At 37.8% G+C, this 15,213-nt stretch overlaps 1 protein-coding gene across 1 annotated transcript in view; it reads left to right on the plus strand.

The window, feature by feature from the left end:
• The window catches only part of LOC135578454 (dynein axonemal heavy chain 11-like), a 46,069-nt gene that overhangs the window by 8,640 nt on the left and 22,216 nt on the right, over nucleotides 1–15,213 (plus strand). The window contains exon 3 of the mRNA XM_065051286.1: nucleotides 895–1,035. The gene's annotated coding sequence lies outside the window, so the exon portion shown is untranslated. The remainder of the gene's footprint in view (nucleotides 1–894; nucleotides 1,036–15,213) is intronic.

Consider the following 15,213-nt stretch of genomic DNA (forward strand, 5'->3'; position numbering starts at 1 on the left):
GGGAGCTACAACATGGCCATAAGTGTCGCTTAATGCTATATATGTTTGTTGGTGTGGTGGGGTGAACTGGGACCACCCTGTACTCAGTTATGGCTTTTAACTTTCTCAGGTAGGTTAAAAGTATTTTGCTTCAATGAAAAATCCAGATTCTGTATTTCTGAGCAAGCAGTGAAATTCGCGGTAACTTGCACAGCTGCCAAGTCATGAAATACAGAGCTCTGGCAAACAAGATTTTGAAGAGTTAGTTTATTTTTGGACATTAATACATAATTTATAGTGCGATTATGCTGTCAGAAATATTATTTTGGTGCCCACTAACTTAAGAATCACATGTATAGAGTTGAGCAGAGTTAGGTCTGTGGCAGTCTCATCTCGTGTCCTAAAATGCAATCTCACTTGTGTCTGGAAGCATGACAGTAATTCTGTATCTGCTAGTGAAAAAGCAAGCTCTCCGGAAGATATGAATATAAATAATTTTTGGCAGAGAGAATATAGATGACTAAATGCAATTATGTATATTGAAATATGGTACTGATGAAAGGTGGTGTGAAGTATCCAGGTATAGTTTTCAAAAGGTGATTTGCATGACCATGTTTCGAAGCCCAAAGGCTTGGGAAAGGTCAATGCACATCTATAGGGAAGCTGGAAAAGCAGGTTTAGGAGTGTGTATATGTAGTATAGGTGTTCTGGAAAACATTCTTTGGATTTGCAACTTGCCTGTTTATATACCTTGCTTTCTCCCCTCAGTCCCAACAAAACAGGCTGAGATTTTGATTTCTGTGATGCATTGGTTGTTGGAGACCAGTGATGGGCAGTGGAGGTTCTCCTCGTTGTCTTTATTTTGTCCGAACAGTGCCACAGTCAAACTGATAACCTGCATCTTACTTGCTTCAGATGCCACATGAAGTGATGCAGAAAGCTATCAGTGCCGTGAGGAAGACCACAGAAGGCCTTGGAATGGAGAACAGAAAGAACCTTCAGTTTGGGAAGCTGTCTCAAACGCCACTTGAGCATATGATAGCATTCATAGAAGAGGTATTTATAGCCAAATACTTGTAATAAAGCAGTAAAAAACAAGGATGAGGTTTTAACTGGCAGCAGAGACAAGTGATGCAGCATAACTCTTACGAAAAGAAAAAAAGTGACTCTTTAAAAAAAGCAGCTACTCCACTCTCTATAGACTCCTCAGAGATGGCTTGCTGCTGGAGGCGAACTTCTGTGTGGCGTGTCACTCTTATTTTCATTTTGTTGCTTTTCCTATAATGCATGTGACTGCTGTCATCTGAATTGTTTGCAGCATGAGGTATATATTCTTTCCTGTGCTCAGGTGTCTAGAGCCATCCTTGATGCAGTGATAGGTGTTGTCCTTCTTGTCCAGTCTATGTCATTGTGAAAGACGAGGGATGAGTCACTTCCCTTGTGGGCACCGATGATGAACCGCCTCTCCTGCAGGAGCCGCGGCATGGGGAAACTGCCACACCAGCACGCAGGGAATCATCACCTCAAACTGACTCTCTGCTGACTATATGATGTAAAAACAGTTTATTAAGTCACACGATTAAAGACTTTTACAGCTCATAAAGGAGGAAAGCTCCTAAGAGGGCAGTAATAAACAGAAGTAGTATTTAGTTTTCTACCGGTTTTCCCAAAACTGTGCTGCTTCTGAAATGTAAATCATAGGAGATTCACATACAGGGTTTCAAAACTCAGCTTAACTCCTGATAACTCTTATAAGACATGAGAACAAGTATTTACACGAGAAATTCTTAAAGAAAAAGGCATAAGTAATGAAATCAATATATGTGCAATTTCTTTTAGTGTTTACGTCTTAAAGTTGCATAGAAACCTCTTGCTTTATTAACAACACTGTGTAGTAGACACTCAGAGTTAGGGCTGGGTACAAAATGTCTGGTTTTCTTTGTCTTGTAAAAGTTCTGGGAATAGAACAAAATATTTCATTTTGAAGTGTAGCTGAGTCTACGTGAATATCTTAAAAAGAATATTACAGGGAGGCCATAACCCAGATCAGACTCCTACCTTTCCGTAAAAATTCCCTTAAAATTGCACTTGAAGCTCTGCTTTCAATTGACAGTGGATCTATGCTTGGTATGAAAAGGCAGTGTCATGAGAGCAAAAACTGACGTACTGCTCTTTGCAGGTCCCGAGTCATGTCTGTGCTTCTAATCCCTATTATCTGTGACTCTTTCTCAAAATCTTGAAAATAATTGGCTCATCAAAATAACATGTTTTGAATGGAAATATCCACTTCTGAGTAAGTTTCTGTATTTACAGATCCCAGGAACAAATTCTGGATTGAGGAAGAGACCAATATTCAGTGATTCATGTCCATAGTTGGGATGCAGGAAGCACAAATTTAAGACCAGGACAGCCAAACAGATTTCACAGAACACTTACAGCTCTTACAGTTCTATGACAAAAATTGAGATTTCAAGAAGGGTATAAGTGTGTGCAATTTATGCCACAGTATTCCAGATACTGTGTATAAATACTGGTGGCAATGACAAAAAGAGTAGTTTTCATCTTCTGTCCTTTAGTACTTTGTTAGCAGCCTTCAGATTTCAGGCTGGTCATTATCTCAGCAGTTTGATCTTGAGAGACAGGAGTTATGAATAGGGGCAGGGAGAGAACGGCAACTCTCCTGCCGAGAAGGAAATCTCTTCCTGATTGTAGCCCATGACAAAACTCCCATCAGCTTGAAAGGAGAAGGATTTCAAGCACAGCAACCTGAATGCATCTGAAATTCACTGCTGGGCACTTTGGAAAGGTTAGGGTTTTGGTTTTTTTGAAGATTAGTGAGGAAGAGAAAAAGGCTGAGGGCAAATCGGGGCTGGCTTAAAGAGAAGAGGAAGTTGACAACTAAGTTTGCAGTTCATTGCTAAATCTGTGTTTATTAAGGAAGCTGATTTTGTGAAACCTGATACAAGCATTCAGCTGGTTTAGGTATTTCTGCTTAAAATGAGAATGGGATTATTTCTGCTTTGGTTTGATGTTATGGAAACAAATATCTAAGATATACTTGTCACAAACAGTATCTGTAGCACTATTGTGGCTGTTTACTTAACTAGCATATTGTGCAGAGAGAAGCCAAAATTTCCCAGCAGTATCACCTGCTGAAGTTTTCAACTTAAATATCTCGGAACTTCCAGTCTCCATGTGTTGCTCTCCTGTGTTATAAAAACAATAGTCTTCAGCAAAAAGTGCTTAAAAAAATATTTTTAGAATAAAATATATTAAACTTTTGCAAAGAAGAGACTAAGTGAGAAATGAAAGTGTAGAGATTTTGACATGAATTTAGTGCTTGCTCAGTATATATATGAGGAGTTTCATTTATAGCCTTGACATTTAAATCTTATCTCTAAACTCCAGTGACATCTCATACTGTGACTTTAGTGTTCAGAACAGCAAAATAAACCCCCAAAATGTCATTTTTGCTCCTTCTTTCCATATTGGAGCAAACCCAAACCCTGTCAGATCTATGAACGTTGGGAAGTTTAAGGAGTATGTTAAGGGTGCATAACCTCCTTCATAAAGCCACAAATGAACTCATTAAATTAATGTCAGCTTTATGAGTCTCTAAGGAGCATGCAGCAGGGTAAGGCATGGCCTCTTCATGGCGAGATGGGACCTGGTCCGAGTGGGAGATCTGGGGAAGGCTTTGAGGAGGGGAGAGCTGGTGTGGGCTCCACCATGCTGGAGCAGCTGGAGGTCTTCCAGTGCAGTCCTGGAGGGAGTGCGAGCTCCAAAGTGCTGAAGAAAACATTTGTTACTCTATCAGGGCCTAATAAATTAGGTCTCAGGAGAGGAATTAATGTCAAAACAGATAAACAGAAACACCGTGCTGCTCATCCTAGCTTCTCTAGCTTGTGTTTTTGCCTACTTGCTTACACAGCACAGTTGAGTTGTAAGTGCAAAGCAACAGGTATGCTGTGGCTGCACTTGTGCAATTCATGCCTTCACCATGAAAACAAGCAAAAATAAACCCTGAAAGTGAACCTCGGATTTGTAACTACTTATGCAAGGGCAGACTTGCACCACTATTTTACTTATTGCTTCCGTTTGTGTTATTTTTCAGTTTTTTGTTTGTAAATAACTCTGGCACAGAGAGAAGTAAAGGAGACACAGTATACATGTAGCAGCACATCTTCATCTGCACTGAGTTCATAGCAAGAACTCTGTCTCCCTGAACTCTGGCACTCAAAGGTTGCTCATCTATTCTGATGTTTTGCAATAATGTACTTTAACCCTTATGAGGACCTGAAGTGACTCAAATCCACACACTGATGAAGACATTCCTCCAAGAAGCTCACTTGGGATGCTGGTGTGAAGTTTAATGAATCTATGGCTTTGACGTAATTCAGCAAAATAACTTCTGTTTGAGCACATGCTTAATTTTAAGTGTCATAACAAACAATAACATGCTGTGAGTTTCTACATACTATCCTAAGCACAACCCTGTACTGACATGGTATAAGAAACAATGTGGAGAGAAGTTAGGAAATGTTTAAGTAGTGAAAGAAGATGAAGAATTTAAAATAGATGTGTGAACTTAAAAAATTCGTAATCAGTGTTATGCATTTGCATCACAGAAAAATATCTTTCAAAAGGATACATGAGTGCCTATTTCTAGGAAATATTTTTAAATATGAGCTTATAGCCTGCAAGTAAACTGGCTTTAAATGGGATATACTAGTGGCTATTAAACCATGGAAAGGAGGGTTTGTGCTACTAAAAGATTTGTTTCTCCTGCTAGGAAAATATTTGGTATAGGGTATATAGAACTGTGCCTGCTTCCTTCTTCCCCTACTTGCAATCTGTTTCTGTTTCCTGAGGGAAGGAGAAGAGAATACAAATGGTGTAAACTTCTGAAGCTGCTCAATATTAATTTTCAGCTGACTGATAACTTTTACTCTCCCAAAACATAATTTCCATCTACAGTACAATTTGACTGAGATTCAGGTATGTGTTTATGTGGCTAGAAAAAGAAGACATAGAGCTGTTTTTGATTCAAATAGTCAGAAGTTTGACAAGCGTGGCTTGGGCTAGCTTGTCTTCCTCAGATTTAAATGAGCAGTTTGCAATGTGGCACTAATAGCCAAGTTACTGTTATTACTGATTTGTAATGTTAGTTCTCCTGCTTTGCTTCCAGGTGTTAGTACCTCTTCAAAGCAATAAGGAAAACCATAGGTCCTGGACAGGCTGTGTTTCCTAAGATATGGAATATCACATGGAAATCATGTGAAATAAAACACAAATTTTGAAAGGACTGGTGTCAGGAAGAACTCCTCTTCCCATTCCCATAGTTGCAGCCAAGGTTTCTTCTTACGGTTTTCCTCTGATCAGAACGAAATTCCAAAGTTCAGTGTCGTTCATCCTTAGATGTAAAGGGGAGTGGGGAGAGAAGAGCTCTGTACAATCACAGTACTGTACTTCCCTTCTTTTTTTATGCTTTTGACAGGTGGCCTTGATCTTTAATTACTTGCTTTTTCCTTTGTTAAATTCTAGCTTCAGAGTCCTGTTGTTCAAAAAATTACTAAGATCTTAAAGGCCAAAGAAAGCAGCTGTTATCCTGCTTCTCAGGACTTTTTCTAGGAAATAGAAGATGGTAATGGTGGAGTGAACGAGTTGTACATTTTGTCTGTTTATATGTTTGTGTTACAAAATATGGCAAGGCCCATTTTGCCACTCTGACTTTGCACCATCTCCTTCCTCACATGTTTAAACTGGACATTAACAGGCTAACTTATAAAATTTTCATTGAAATTCATTGGAATGCCTGACAAATTATTGTGCTCTGTTAGAAGACAAGCACTGATGGACAGAACCTGATGTCAGCCCAAAATGGCATGTTTTGAAGTGGTGCCAAAAAGTTTGGATGGAATCATACATAATTCTTAGCTTGTAAGGCTGGGAGAAAGAGAGGGCAAGATGTGCCTAGGAGGGATGGCAATATGCACTAGAAGAATATGGCAGGGGGAGATAGAATGAAAACTACAACCAGGAGAAGGTTTTAGTTTCCCCACTCCTCGTCTGCCAATGCTACTTGCATTGCCTTAATTAAAGATATTAACCTTATGTGTTTGTGAATTTGTAATAAATGCAAGTTATACTGGTTTGGGATAAAGTAAGAACAACAAAAAACAATCTATAGTCCTGTCCTCATCACTACTCACCCCGGCCTCCCCCGCCCTGCTCCTGGCTTACTGCACGCAGACAGTGTTATCCATGAATCCTGGTTCTCTCTTTCAGGTTATTCATGTTACTGTCTGGAATTATACATTAGGTTTGATTCTGAGTTTGGGGGAAGACCTCTACTGTTAATTTACTAAATGAGAAAAACTAGAAGTACTTATGTTGGCACTTCTGTATGTGCTGGCACAACGTATGCTATGTGAGAATTAGTAGCCGAAGGCTCTGTGTTATGGCAAACAGGTGAATACATTTCCAATATAATTTTATTGGGGGAGAAAAGTCCCTTCATCATTATTTGTTGGAAGTTCACTGTACAAAAGTTGATACATCAGGGTCAGTCTAGCTGGAGGGATTTGTAACAGGTTGAATATACTACGGGAGTATCTCAAAAGTGAGAGATGCATGATAAGATACTTTACAAACTAGGATAGTTAGGGATAACAATTTTAAAAGATAATACATATTATTTTTGTGTTCTTATACAAAGTGGAAAGTAACTTTATGACTCATATTATGACTGAATTTTTAAAAGTTACTTTTAAAAAAATTTTCTTCTTCATTCCATGTAGTTGAGGTTGTATCTTTAATCAGAAAAATCTTTTCAAAGGAGAAGCTGAAGCATGTGAAAATAGCTAAAACTACCTTAGAAAGCTTTAAGAGTTCATTCTTTACTCACAGGAAGAGATTGTGGAGTTATTTCACCTGTGGCAAGAAATTTAAACCATGGGATTCCAGATCTGAGATGTTGTTTTCCAGATCTGATGTGTCCCTGAACTGCTTACTGAAGATTGAGGTATCACCTGTCATCTATGTTGCTGGATAAATATAATATCTGAGATACATGGGCTATTCTCTGTTATACAGACAGCAAGACTCAGGTTTCTAATATCTAGAGTGCAAAATTAGAGTGTGTAGGAAAAATTAGGAATGTTGAATAGGATGCTGTGCAAGAAGCAGACTAGTATCAGCAGTAAGAAAAATGAAAAACATATTTCCTAAATCCAGCCCTTCCCAGAATTTTGAACGCTGCTGGAGAAAAGTGCTGCCCTTCACATGCAGCCCATGGCTGGGACTTCCTCCCGAGCACAGTGACCTCATCTCTTTATTTCTAAGAACCAAGAAGGAGTCATCTGTTTATAGCTAGAAAAAAATGTGGTGTTTTAGGCTAGTCCTTGGATGAGGGAGTACTCTTCGGCTTCCCTTTTAAATCTGTGCCAACAAGCAAGGGAAGATGATAAATCTGAGGCTGGAAAAGGAGTGTAGAATATTTTTTCTAATATCGTGGCTAGGATAGTTGTATAAGGTGGGAACAGCCATAGCTTCTGGTTCCTTCTCCTGGGGCCTTTTTTAATGCTTTCCTGAGCCTGGAAGCAGTTGCAGGAGGAGTTCAGACTGGCTGCTGATGAGGGTGCTCTTCTGGTTTGCTCCTGAAGAGAATAGGTGGTATGTGTTTCTAGACACACAAGGAAATAGTTATTTCCATCCCTTTGGGGCATAAAACAATTACTTCATTCAAGTGAAATCAGAGACCACAGAAATTAACTTGGCACATGTTGCAAAGGAGCATGAAGTGGGTTCAATTTTACTCCTCTGAGAAAGATTTATGTTTAATTTTCATAGCAACATTTTGTGTTATGATAATAAATCATGTGTTTATACAGGAATGTATGTATTTAGTAGTACTTCCCCTTTTTAATCTAGGCTTTTTTAATCTGATAAAATTAAAATGGAGTTAAATTTGTATGTTCTATGGGATGATTAGCTTCCACTTGTCTTTTAATCCTATAAGTGGCTCAACCAGGGTAAAGCCTTACTGGAATTACTTGTTGTTCCTCCACTACTGTTTTGTATTAATTATTTAAGATGGCACAGATTTTAACTTCTCACTCTGCCAAACTGGAAGAGAGAAGGTCAGATGAGGCAAAAAGCATCTAAACCATAAGGTCTGATACTGTTTTTTGTACAGACATACCATTAATTAATTTTTATTAATTTAATATGGGAAACTTTAATTGACCTGTTGGAATTTCAAAAGTTGGAAAAGCTGGAGTTTGGTGGAACAGCAGGGAAAATTTTAAGTGGGCAAGTCTGCAGAAAGAATGAAGAGTTTCTGGAAAGCTGTGAAGTTTTCAGAAAGAGAACACACAATCCTTCAGATTATAATAACATGGTAATATTGTACCCCACACATGGGCATTTGTGCTGTTATTTTCTTGTTTATTTTAAAATGTCTGTGAACTTGAAGGTTGTGAAACTGGGAATCATATAGTGCTGAACGGAACTAGACATGACATGACTGCGCAGCTGTGTTCAGTGTCTCCCACTTCTAGTTAAATTAGAAATTAATTTTCTTAAGAAAAGAATTCTGGGTGCTTCTCCTGATTAGATGACAGAATTATTTAGAAGTGCTACATGTGGAGAAGCATTCAAATGACTCTTACCAAAGAAGTCTGAGAGAATGAAATAAATTTGGAGAAACTGAAATGAAATCCCCCTCCTCCCAACACACACACATTGCCAAAATTATTTTTTAAAAACCCACAAAAAAACCCACAAACAAAAAACAAACAATGACAACAACAAAAGGTTATTGATTACTTTTTGTTGACAGTCAGTTCTGTGAGCTTTTTTTTGTGAGTGTTAGGGTATAATTTATATACAGTTCTGGTGTAAATAAATCAGTTGATTCTACTTGAAAAATAGAGAAGTTTTTTAAAATGATTGGTATATAGTGAAGTCTTGCAATAGTAGTTAAAGTAGTTCTTAACACAATGCCCACTAACAGCCACAGTACACGTATCTGATAAGACAGAAAGAATGTTTATTACTGTTCATAGCAGGCTTATTTGGTTGTTTTAAACATTTTTGGTGTTAATTCATAGCTAGAGCTATCTGTGAAGTTGGAAAATGGTGCTTTCGGAAGGATTTAATTCACTTTTAACACAAATTCAGATATAGAAGTATCTTATTGCATCATGTGGTCGGCCTTGGTGCCTGCTGGCTGGAACACTCAGCTGCCTTCAGAGCAGGCTCCGCTCCCAGCGCAGAGGATGCTTTCAGCTTTATGCATGGGGAGGGGAACAGAGGTGCCCAGTGATTGCTCCCCTCACAGGTATGGCCGGCAGAACAGCAGCCAAATTCATTCTCCCTTTTGGCCCTGGACCCACTGTCTTTGAGAATGGGGAGGTGTTGATTAAATTTCTCTGGAAGTGAGTAGGCTGGTGAGCCCCACCCCACCTGTCCCCTCACAGGTCTGTGTCCTGGCCAGGGAAGGTAATGCAGAAGCTGGGGAGTAACAATGCCCCAGTGCCAGCTGCAGATTTAATGGGTGCCCCAGGATGACTCTCTTCTTTGCCATCCTAATCCAAAAGGTCACCATCATAAGCACGATTCAATCACCCCAAGCAACTGACATTAAAAACATACTTTTTTTTCTAATCTGGTTGCTGAATGCACTTCATTTAAATGAAATTCTGTCTCTCTGTTGGATGACCCCCAAAATCCTCAGACCAGCTGACTTTCCTAGGTGTGTCCCTGCCATTTTGCCGTGCTCCTGACACCTGCTTACCCACAAGCCATGCTGGATTTGCACACCTGCAGACAATGAGGAGGTGGGTTCAACCTCCCTGATGGGTGTCAGCTTTGCTGGCATTCAGCTCAGACCTACTGCACGATGTTTTTGGCAGCACAGCAAGGAGAAAGGAACACATGCTTTGGGTAAAGTGTTATTTTAACAAGCAAATTTTTCTGAAATCTTAAAGTTGCTATTAAAATAATAGATATTATTAGTAAAGTAATTATTAGCAGAACAGAAAAATGTACTGTTCTGTTAGATGTGGTAGGAAATATATTCTGTGTGTATGCATGCTGATTTTTCTTGCAAATATGTGGCTTAATCCAGGTAATTAAAAACCCAAAGGAATAGTTGTAAACCAGATTTGAACTAAATGAATAGCACAGGTTTAATTCATGAAGAAGCCTTGCAAAGTTGTTAATATCTTTGGTACTGCTTTAAAATCCACAGCAAAGCTTCCCATATTTTCAGGTTAGGACTCACTATATTGTGCTTCTCAATTTCGTCACTCTTGATAAAATCCCTTCCCATTCACACTAAACTCTTGCTAATCACCACACAAAGCTACAAAGCAGCCTCAGAAAGGATGAGTGGCAGCAGAGACCTACTGCTGGTTGTGTGTTTTGGTTCTTTATTTTTGCCTGCCTTCTGAGGCAGCAGGATGCTCGGAAACATCCTTGTCTGTAGGAGACGTGGTTTCAAGACACCCCTTCTCACATCTGTATGTAGTTCGCCTGGTTTTGCATTTACTCCTATGAAGGTTTCCCTACATACTCAGTACATAAATGTAAATGGTGCTGAGACACTGGAATGATAGTTTTAAGATACTAGTTAAAGTACAGCAATTATCATATTTGGCCAGATGTAGATTGTAAGGTGGTAAGGATCAATTGTAAGGATCAATTTTTGAGGCAGTGAGTCCTTCCTTAGTGACCTGTCTTAGGACAAAAGAAGCCTTTACAGCATGTTTCTGGATGATCATTGTGGATTGTAAGCTTGTTGACTTTCCAGCTTATTGTGAAGTAAAGCACAGTCAATGAGTGTTAGTTTTCAAGTTTGAGCCATTCTTAGTCATGTATGGCAGGCTTAATGTTGACAGAAGTTCAAGTGGAATACCAAGCACCAATTACTGTGCTATTTTTACTGTCATCAGTAAAGCGTTTTTTCTTTTTTTTTTCCCCAGTTTCTTCAGAAACTATTCGCCTTTGGGTTTGACAGTACTAATCAGGAGGTTTATCAAACAATAGCTGTCATCTTATAGCTAATTTGTTTGTCAGAAGCTTCAAGGTTCATGTTATTCAGTGTATGATGTATGAATAGTGTCCGCATATTTCCAAAAACCAGTTTCACGTGCTTCTGAATAGGCAATGTGAGGTGTTTGGTTCATATGTGGATGCAAAGGCCCAAAATCCAGAACAGAGCAATGGTCTGGTTGGTGGCATGACAAGGGGGGTTTGAATCCAAAGAGGAGCGAAGGATGTTTAGCTTTCAGAGCACAAATATGGACTTCTCAGACTGATTGCTTTACAAGCATTCTTGATGTGTTAAATATACATATTTTTAAATATATATCACACCCAGTCACAGAACTAAATCTGAGTTTCTTTATTTGCTATGGAGAAGTGCATGTAGTTCATCCTATCATATGTTTTTGTTATATATGTGGGGGTTTGTGCAGTGTGTTTAAAGAGAAACACAAACAAACAAAACCCATGTTAGTTGAGGGGGGAGTGGGTTAGAAAAGAAAATTGTTAAATAAACAAGTTAATTTGATATACCTTTCTAAAGATGCTGCATTTTGTTTAAATGTCCATATTGGCTACTGGTACTGCTTTTTACTTATTTTTCTAGTGGCTTGCAACAGAATGGAGATACAGCCAAACTGTAAAGAAAAAAAAAAAAAAAAAAGTAATATTTTCTCAAAGATGATCAATGTTTAATATATTTTACAAAGGGACAAGTGTAGCTTTACATGGACATGTTACTGTTTGTGTTACAGGACAAGGCAGAAGATGCTGGAGCTCTCCCTTTAGAGCCAGCATGAAGTTACATTAATATGGACCTATGTTTTCTGGTCTGGTATTATTTATCCAAAAGACCTCATTTGTGACCACGGTCAATCACCTTGAGTATTAAAAAAGTACAGCTGTGCTATAAAAAAAAACCCCTGTTGTTCTGTTGCCTAATACATGTGGTAGCTGTGGATTCTTAAGATAATCTAATTAAATGTAACAATGAGTCAGAGTCAAAAGATACTGTTTACTTAGTGAGTTGACTTCAAGTGTCTGAGTAGCTGAAGTCTGATGCTTATAATATCCTACTTAAGGATTATAAACAGAGATAATTTGGGCTTGTATAAACTTGTTGGGAAGTCCCTTGTTTAATGGGAGGGTTAACAGGGTGAAACAGCATAAAAGTAAGGAGTGATATTACTTGACATAGGTGTCTGTCACTCTTATCAAGCTTCCTAAACAAAATATTTTAATAATTTGTTTTTCTTAAATGTCTATATCACTAGTACACACAGGTATAGATCTATCACTAGTACACACACGTATAGATCTTACACTGTTATTTGAAAATAATCTGTATGGCTAAGGCAGTGCTTCAGTTTCTAATTCAGTTTCTGTAAAAAAAAAAAAAAAAGCTTCGCTGTTAGGTAGCACTGATCAGCTCATCAGTTAAAATAGTACTGAAAAACCTGAAATAAAATAATCTCAGAAGCTTGTTCAGTGTCAGAGGCCAGCTGTGTGTTTAGTGTAACCATATGCTGCTCTTTATCTTTTCTCCCTATTTTCTTCCTATTGAAAAGAAATGCATTTTATGTTTTTATTTTCACTTTAATATTACAGGAGTTTGAAGATTATTATACTGAATTCAAAGCCCAAATCCTGGATCCTGACAGATGTCCTGCCTCAGTTCTTTGTATAGGATTTCATGACTGTTCAGGGTTAGAATCCATGTTCAAGATCAGTATCCATACACATGAATCTGTTCTTTGTTTATTATTAAAAAAATAGTTTTGTGCATTGTTTAAATTATACTTTATATCTAGGTAAGATATTTGTGAATGGAATGCCCAGAAATACTGATTAACATGTATTTCAGTTGCAGAATCAAACTGAGTTCTTTGATTCTACTATAATTTTAATGATGTTCTGAATACAGGTTTTTTCCAGAGGTTAACTAATGGCTGAGGCCAGATTCATAGTTCAAAGAAACAGGCAGATTCCCCACTCGCTGACATTCAGTATTTGCACTTGACTGCACAAGGTATGGAGAATCTCATGGATGACAGATGCATCCAGACTTTCCATCCAGAGTATGGCATAGTTGGCCTGGGTAGTTGGAGTGTGTTTCTGCAGTAGTATGAGTTATTCTTAGGCAGGAATAGTTCAGATGTAAGAAAGGGAACAACTGATCAGCAACAGTTCTTCAAAATACAAGTTAGGAGTTGTCCTATGTAGAACCTGAGTAAGTGATATTATGTTATTAAGAAAGAAGTAAGTATGTAAGATTGTTAACGAGAAATCTCACCTTTTAATGACCATTGATGAGGTCTCCAACAGAGTATTGTGCACAAGTATAAGCATTACAAATCAGGAAAGATGATCTGTTGATGGTTATTGAGGCTAAAGAAGAAAAGACAGAACAGACAAATGCATTAAAGACTTCTGTTCTCTACGTCAAGAACATAATGAACTTCATTTAAAGTACAGAAAGTTCAAGTCTGACTGGGAAGACCACTTTATGCCAAATGTAATGAATCTCTAGAAGAGATTGCTAGGGGAAGTGACAAACTCCTCATTATTCAAAAGTCTTTCAGGGAGGGCTAGAAAAACATCTACTGGAAATGGCAGAGCTATAGCACACCTCACCTTGGGGCAGGAATACAGTCTGCTTGCTCTTGAAGTCCCTTTTAGCCATACATGTCTATGGCATTGTACGCATTGCACTCGAACTGTGTCAAATTATTGCAAATTAGTTGTCGTAAGTATAAGGCAGTAATGATTAACACAACTATAAATTTTGTGTCAATGAATTTCCTTTAGGTTGTTGCTTTTGGCATTGTTAGCACTTAAATGAGTATCTTGCATTTAACATTGGTGTTTACCCCATTTCTTTCTAAACTTATTTTCTCACTGAATTCAGACAATACAGTATTAAATTTATTTTTTCAAAAGGCAGATAACTTGTCTTTAATCATAGCAAGAAGAATGGAAGATGACTTATCCTCAGAGAAATCACTTCTGCTTCTGTCTTGTTTGGTAACTTTTTTTACAGCAGTAGGGTTCCCACCCCCCAAAAAAAAATGAACATATAATTAAGACTGTATTGATGTGAGACACTGGAGGAAGATCCTACTGACTTATGAGAGAGACTATATCTGGAAAAAGGAGAGAAAACAGATAGGTTAGAAACATGCAGGGTAGGATTTAGAAAGAATCTTGAGTGTGGGGTAGATGCCTGGGTCTGGAAATCCTCGTTCTATACTTTCTAAGATCTAAGCTGACTTTTTGTTCTTTGGCATTCTAGAATTCATCTATTTAGCACAATTTAAGAGCTTATTTGGAAATATGTGGTCTGTTTATCAGTACATGGCACATAACCATAGTATAGCTTGGTACAGTTCCAATACTTCAGAAGAATTTTGGATGAGATATCAAATAGAGGGTAGAGTATTAAAGGAAGAGAACTCTGATGCTTAATTTGTTTTATTCTTTTTTGCTGTTTTTTGTTGTTTTGGTTTGTGCTTCTAATTTTTATTTTCAAGCTCTTAGCTATCTTTGGAAGCTTTCTACAAAAATCAGTCATCATGGAGATATTTAGCCCAAATTACAATATTTGATTGGAAACATATTATGAAGAACTGAATAAATGCAGATGTATACATGATGAACACCTTAAAAAGTTATGTCGCAATGTGAAAATAAAACGTTACGTCTTGTCGGTACATAATGGCTTCACTTCTGTTCTACTAAGTAGGCAGAAAAAAGAGTGGAATAATTAACAAAAATATACCAGTTACTTCAGTAAACCTCAAATGGTCTAAAGAACTGAAGGAACAAATAGAAATATTTTGATCCTACTCTGCCTCATCTGTAAGTGTTTATAGTCACTGATTTGGTGAAAGTTAACAGCCCTTAAATGAGGCATCACTAATCACTAAACAAGTGTGATCTGCATAATATGGTCTCTTACTCCAGTAAATTTAACATCCATGTTGTGCGTGTGTACAGTTCAAAATTTCTGGTATATTCTGAACACTTCCTGTTTATGCATTGAAATGTACTCAGTAGTACTCTCAGAACTTATTTTCAATAACTGTAAAAGATTTGCACAATGATTTTTTGGATCAGTCAACACTAAAATCTAGATGATCTTTTGAGGTCCCTTTCCATCCCTAACATTTTATGATTATGTGACTC

The sequence above is a fragment of the Columba livia genome, chromosome 2 (assembly GCF_036013475.1).
Source record: "Columba livia isolate bColLiv1 breed racing homer chromosome 2, bColLiv1.pat.W.v2, whole genome shotgun sequence".
Classification (NCBI taxonomy): Eukaryota; Metazoa; Chordata; class Aves; order Columbiformes; family Columbidae; genus Columba; species Columba livia.